Below are 7500 nucleotides of genomic sequence, written 5' to 3' on the forward strand. Positions count from 1 at the left end.
GTTTGGTGGAATCTGACAGGGGTTTCGGTATTTGGTTAGGCCAATGTCATGTGTCCAGCCCCACGGAGCTCGATTTTTCTTTTTTTTCCATTTTTCCATTTCATTTTTCACCGAATTTTCGGTATTGTGTTGCTAACTAACCTCATAACTGATTATACATTATTTTCTATCTCATTTCAAGGTGAGTAACCGTTTTGACATTTCCGGTGCTGGCCTGTCCGGGTCTGTTTCGGTTATAGTCCGTCCTTAGTCATTGAATACCGCTCGCTCATGAACCATCGCCGTCTCCTGACTTGTTTTAAACCAATTTCAATGGTTGCTAGGAGACAGGGCAGCATTTAAAATCATACTAACATAATCATAAGGCTTTAAACAAACAAAGAAAAATATATATCTATTTGGGGGGGGGGTAACCCTCTCCTCCCCCAACCCCATATACCTCCTAAGCCCCCAATATTTCGAATGCTCTGAACAAACATTGGTACATCATGGGTGATTAAAGTTATGTGTCTATTTTGGGGGGCAACACCAAACCCCCCTGCCCCCCCCCCCACCCTTGACGGACGGACGGACAATGCGCCATCGCATAAGCTCCCCTGAACTTTGTTCCAGGTGAGCTAAAAACCTTGCAACCGATTCATTGTCTCGAGGATAGGTTATGACAGAGTTAGGGAACAAATAGTCCAGTCAAAGTAGTGGCTTGACCCACCACTAATTGCAACAGAATGTTTTTCACTCCTATGCATTTCAGGAATGTCCCCTAAACACCATACTAAAAGTATACCAAAATATATTTGGCAGAAAGGCGTCAAATTTGCATAATATGCAAATTAGCTGCCGCCATGAGGAAAAAATCAATTTTCCACAGTAATTCTGTGTCTAAGTATCCAATCATGAGAAATTAAGTAGGTAGACCCTTATTTCCAAGGTTGATGATTATGAAAATTTCATTTCTGGATCAATTATATGCACACAATTCAATGAAGTATACAAATTAGATGCCACCGTTATTCAAAAAAAAAATTCTGCCAGAACTCTCGATCTCTTGAAACAATCTTGACAAGTGAAATGTGTAATACCCATATTTTCAAGATAAGGGAATATGATAAGTCCATTTCTGGATGAATTACCAGTTCTTGGATGTCACTCGTCATCGAGCTCCAGTCTTGATGAGTTAGCACAACTCAAACCTTTACACTCTCCACACATCCATGAGCAGTCAAGGCCATGCTTCTTGCATGTACATTTAGTGGTGCTGCACCCCGCCTTGCGGTTACATCTGAAGATCTCAGTAAGTTTGCACTGGGAGTAACTGACCCTCGCTGATCTTCCATCCCCATTCATCTGGTTTCAATTGTCCAACATTTCCTTTCCACCCCTGAATTTGGAAGTACACTCTCAGATTGTGAAACATTGTAAACATTGGTGGCAAGTTCTGGGCCTCAACATATTTGGTACTTTTTGCAACCTTCTCACAGAAACGCTTGTATCGTAGGCATCAATACTGTTGCGGATCCCGTGTTTGTCGACGTACTAAGGAGAGTTTATTACCCCGCTCCCCCTCAAAATCCAGGTCCACTGAGGCCGCCGACCACGACTAAGCTCGCGATTGACGGATTGTTAAGCAATTCCGATCGCCAACCTCCCAGCCACGCGCCGAAGAGTTTGCTGGTCAAATAATCCCAAATACCTTCAAGACACGCGGCCGAAGAAACCGGGGATCGAACCCTCGTTTCCCACACTTTATTGTGTGCCGAGCGGATTGGCGCAGTGTGGAAAGTGGCGTAACCTGACGTGATTTACGGACCTGATTCAAGCGAAATTCGGTCTCGGATGATGCTAGGCCAATGGAGAAAAAAGGTACCCGAACAGGTTTGAAAGTAACAAAATGTACAGCCTTTTATTTAGAAGGCACAGTGAAAAAGACGAATGTGCAACCGTACCAATTCCTTACCTATAATAAACCCTACAGGCGCCTTCACACACTCACACACACAGGGGAATGACACACTGGTTATTCTCGTACTGATGTACGTGCTGGGATTGACTCGATGGTGGCCACTTGGTCTGGTGTGCGCAATGTGCAGCTCGATCCTCGATCCAGATGTGCAGCCTAGATGAGGTAAGGTACGAAGGACAAACCGCCGCCTCGAAGTCAGCACGGACGAACTTCAGCACAGGTTGGACAAGCTGCAACGCAGGCAGGGCTATATTCAGCGCAGGTGGAATGACCAGCTTCGAGATGAGTCGCGGGAGGGGCCAACGCTTGCAGGTCCACCAGATCAGAGCGAGAGATCGGCGAAGAGCGATGGGGGTCGGGCGTTGACGCAAAAAGCAAGAGCCATGTCGCCGGTGAAGCAAAATCAAGAGGCTGGAAATGCGATGGGTGGGGGTTTTATCAGACCCGAAAAGCTTCCAGAATGTTGCACAGCCTCCCATTTGCTGAGGTTAGTCACGTGCTGGCCTTCAATCCCTCCTCCCCCAATGAAGGTTTCAGTCCTCCTTCCCTCTTTCATTTGGGGAGGTTTCACAACCCATTGGTCGCTTGCTGGTGACGTGCCCCCGACCCCTCATTTGTCACGTGGGCCTGTTCTTTTGGCCACGCCTTCCTGCACATTAAAATGTCCTCCCTTAACCACACGAAGGTTTGAAATCCTGCCTACTCTCAACGCATATTGCTCTGGATTATTACACAATGGGAAGGGGCTAATCTTTACATTCAATAAGAAATAACTAACTACTGCAGGCTACATGTTGTCGTGCAATTAACAAAAGGGGGTTTGCCTTTATGGCAAAATCACAAAAATACTTTCATCTTGATTTCCATTGTACATGCACACAAGGGCCTTCTCCACTGCTGCAACTATATCATCCTTTGGTGCATGTCCCTCCTGGGTGAACAGGTCGGCATGTTTCATGAATTGGACGTTGTTTTGTATGTGCTTCAGGGAAACAGCTTTGCCAATGCCATACGCACTGGATGTTGTGTCGCAGCCAAGCCGGGCATGTACAAATAGCATTCTGTCATAGATATTCATTCCCAAGGTCGTCTTGGTCTTTTTGATATTCCATACTCGACATTTCTTTGCGTTAAGTTTTGGCTCAGGCTTGAAAAATATGTCCCTGCCTTGCATGTCGGCATGGTCGCAAAGAAGAATCAGTCGGTCTGTGTCGTCACCAACAAGAACTGTATATATTGTCTTTGCAGAATCCACTGCAGTCTGGACAATCAGCACATCAGCATCCCCATTGGCATGAATAGTCAGACATCCCGCCTTCTCTCGGGAGTCACTTCGGATGTACATGAAGCGTTGTTTGTTGATTGTGTTTGCGACGAACTCGTTCTTCTTAAGCTTCAGGACTGTTTGACCAGTGAAAGTGACATTTGGTCCGATGCAACTTCCTACCAGTCTCCGATGTGTGGCATCCTTGATCGTGGGACCGTCCTCGTAGCCGTCGAAGACAATTGTTGCCTTCCCATACCTGCTTATCACATAAGTAATATATGTGTGACATATACTTTCGAAAGTTTGCCCAGATGACCATGGCAGACGTTGCATGAGGGCACCTCCATTAAACACATCGTGGACATCACCAGTTGGATCTGACTGATCATGTTTAACAAGTTCCCAAATTGCATCACCAAGCGCTGCTTTATTTGGCTTCCCAGGAAGACCTGAGGAGTCGAAGAGTGCTGGAGGATAACTACAGTCTACAGAGCTCATACTTGAACAAAGATGCTGGATCTTCTTGTGTTTCACTCGTGGCAATTACGCTGAGTCGTTGGAAAAGCAACTGTGGATCAACTTGCACTGAGTCTCCATCAATGACAACAGCTGTCTTTGACCCAAGTGTGACTGCTTCTTTTTTGCGTTGGAAAGAATAGTCATACACACTCTTCCCAACCATGGAATCTAGTGTAGTTTGCCGCACATATCTGGCGTTATCAACATTCGCTGTGTCATGTGCAGTAACGCCACTCAAAATACCATGTAGAGATGGTTCACTGTTGAAAGGGTTCCATTAATTGAAGGCTCCAAGCAGTTCATATATGTCTTTTACATCACATTGTTGTCTTGATTTGGAATTGTCCTTGTCCTGTTCACTGGTATCATAGGTCACACCTGTGAGCTCCTGCATGGCACAATTCACTTCAGCACAGGCTGGCATTGCCAGTAACCATATCAATCTCTGTATCTCGGCCATTCCTTTGCCTCTAGTTAAGCCACCACTGGTCTTCATACTCCTCATGGGCGCTTGTTCTATCACAAGGTCGGTTGTTAGGCCAGCCCACTAACGTTCACTTCTTCTAACGACATGAAGTCCATTCATGAAACTCCTATGCACTTCTGGGTGATTCTTGTCAAGTTGTTTCCTCATTTGAAGGTACAAGTACGCACACTTGGTGTACAGATTGTGCCCTGCTGCTGCAAAGTACAGAAGCATATCATGTACGGCCTGAAGGTGCAGCATCCAATTACCCATACGCTCTGCTTTTTTGAATTTCCTTAAGATCTCTACCATATCCATATATTGCAGCCATGGGCGGGCTGTTCGTAGATCATTCACAGAGTTCTTTTCTTCCTTCAGCTTCTCAAACATGCGCCTGAGAGCTTCTGAGGAGGACACCTCATCAGCAACACCTGGATCTACCATTAAGCGATCAAATAGTTCACCAGCTTCAACAAGTCTTTGTTTTGTTCTTGATCATTCTCCTCCCCCTCCTGGATGATGTCATCTTCCACAACTGGTTCCATCTGTTCATGTATCATGTGTGACTCTTCAGAATGATTCTCTGCTGTTCCCTCCACTTGGTCCATATCAGAATATGCTGGCAGGGGGAGGTTGTGTGCACTCGCTACCAGCATCGCATTGAGGGCAGCATCCACCAAGAGGTGTCCTTGTACAGCGCTTGAGATTGCCTTTCCGCTAAGCACATGCTTTACAGCATTTCCGGCATAAACGACTTCAAAGACTTCTTGTAGACCGCTTCCAGCCATAAGATGTCCGATAGCACCTAAAAAGCTCATTTCCATGTGAAGGCCTCCGAGTCTCAAGACAATCGATTTTAAGTCACTGTCACTAGGCTCTGATTCTATTATCATCAAGGCTTTCCACCACAGTGGTTGGTCAAATGTAATCACTGGAGTGATGTTGTATCCCTTGGATTGTTCACACACATAACTAAGTGTTGAGAAGATACACGACATATCGCGAGGATCCATGTCGATCATAGGCAAGGATTGCACAGTTGATTTACCAGGAAACTGACCGTGATGAACTCCTTGCATCATTCCAGGCCATGCTGGCCTTCATGGACGAAGCATAAGTGACACTTCCCAGAGAAGGTCAATATTGTATGTGGGATCATTAACTTCCATCGCTCGTAGTTCTTTGCAAGTCAATTGATTCTTTCCCGTGTGCTGAGGTAATTTCCGGAAGAAGCTAATTTTCGTATTTAATATAAATGTATGCATATAATTCTTCCAAAATGTTTTACTCGTATGTATACACTAACCCTGAAAATTTGAGCCTCCTGGCTACCGCTAAACTCTTGTTATAGTAGAATATGCTCTTGTCAATGTTCATCAGTCACACCACAAATCCTTATTAGATACGGTACTCTGCAACAGAATCGAAAACATGCACAGAGTTAAACAGCAGTTTCATATAATGAGGATAGCTAATTGCATTTTTGCATAATTGTATGCATATAATTAATCCAAAAATGTGCTAATCATATCCAATGACCATGAAAATATGGGTATGCACATTTCACTTGTCAAGATTGGGTCAAGAGAATTCTGGCAGAAATGTTTTTTTGAATAACGGTGGCATCTAATTTGCATACTTCATTGAATTGCATGCATATAATTGATCCAGAAATGAACTTTTCATAATTGTCCCCCGTCGCACTGCTGAGCAAAAGGGGGACTATGGTTTTCCCCTCCGTCTGTGTGTGCGTCCGTCCGTCCGTCCGTGCGTGCGTGTGTGCGTCCGTCCGTCCATCCGTGCGTGCGTGTGTGCGTGCGTGCGTGCATGCGTGCGTATGTGCGTGCATGCATGCGTAAGCGAAGGACCGAATTCTAATTTTGTGTGTGGGTGCAATCTACGTCAAAATCCAAGATGGCCGCCGCCTTGTATGTCCGACGCCATGTATGTCTGAACCTTGTGAGCGGCATATCTTGAAAAATAAGCGAAATACCAACTTCTAATTTGGTGAGTGGGTGTATCTAGGCATAAAGAAGAATGCTATTGAAAATTGGGTCGCCACGTCAAAATCCAAGATGGCCGCCACCATATATATGTCTGAAACTTGTGAGCGAAATATCTTGAAAAATAAACGAACTACTAACTTCTAATCTGGTGTGTGCGTGTATCTAGGCAAAAGGGAGAACACTATTGAAAATTGGGTTGTCACGTCAAAATCCAAGATGGCCGCCTTACGTCTTCCACTTTGTCAACTCACATCACTTCACTGACAGGGGACCGAGGCGTAACGCTTGTCAAACCTGAAAATATGGGTCTACCTGCTTAATTTCTCATGATTGGATACCTAGATACAGAATTACTGTGGAAAATCGCTTTTTTTCCTCATAGCAACAGCTAATTTGCATATCACGCAAATTTGAAGCATTTCTCCCAAATATATTTTGGTATACTTTTAGTATGGTGTTTAGGAGACATTCCTGAAATGCATAGCAGTAAAAAACTTTCTGTTGCAATTAGTGGTGGGTCAAGCCATATAATTTGTTAGATTGACTGGACTAAAAACCGAGTTAGGGATGACCTTGTTCAGGGAAGGTTTTAAGTGTGTTTGACTGTCCAGAAGTGCAGTGGGAATGTATAATGACTTGACATCGTGGAGTAGGTTTGACATCATGGAGCATGCTTGACATCATGGAGCAGGTTTGACATCGTGGAGCAGGTTTGACATCGTGGAGCAGGTTTGACATTGTGGAGCAGGCTTGATATCGTGGAGCAGGCTTGATATCATGGAGCAGGTTTGACATCATGGAGCAGGTTTGACATCGTGTTGCAGGCTTGATATCGTGGAGCAGGCTTGATATTGTGGATCAGGTTTGACATCGTGGAGTAGGTTTCACATCATGGAGCAGGCTTGATATCGTGGAGCAGGTTTGACATCGTGGAGTAGGTTTGACATCGTGGAGGAGGTTTGACATCGTGGAGCAGGCTTGATATCATGGAGGAGGTTTGATATTGAGGAGCAGGTTTGACTTCGTGGAGCAGGTTTGACATCGTGGAGCAGGTTTGACATCGTGGATCATGTTTGACATCGTGGAGCAGGCTTGTTATCATGGAGCAGGTTTGACATCATGGAGCAGGTTTGATATCGTGGAGCAGGTTTGACATCGTGGATTCGGCTTGATATCGTGGAGGAGGTTTGACATCGTGGAGCAGGTTTGACATCGTGGAGTAGGCTTCAAAGGCCAATTGTAAAGGCCAAAGGCCTAATAATATTGTGGAAGGATTGCGCAA

At 45.0% G+C, this 7500-nt stretch overlaps 1 protein-coding gene across 1 annotated transcript in view; it reads right to left on the reverse strand.

The window, feature by feature from the left end:
- LOC137425850 (phospholipase A and acyltransferase 1-like) overlaps positions 1 to 7500 on the reverse strand; it is a 10904-nt gene that overhangs the window by 780 nt on the left and 2624 nt on the right. The window lies entirely within an intron of this gene.

This window comes from Myxine glutinosa, chromosome 4 (assembly GCF_964187855.1).
Source record: "Myxine glutinosa chromosome 4, kmMyxGlut1.1, whole genome shotgun sequence".
Taxonomy (NCBI): domain Eukaryota; kingdom Metazoa; phylum Chordata; class Myxini; order Myxiniformes; family Myxinidae; genus Myxine; species Myxine glutinosa.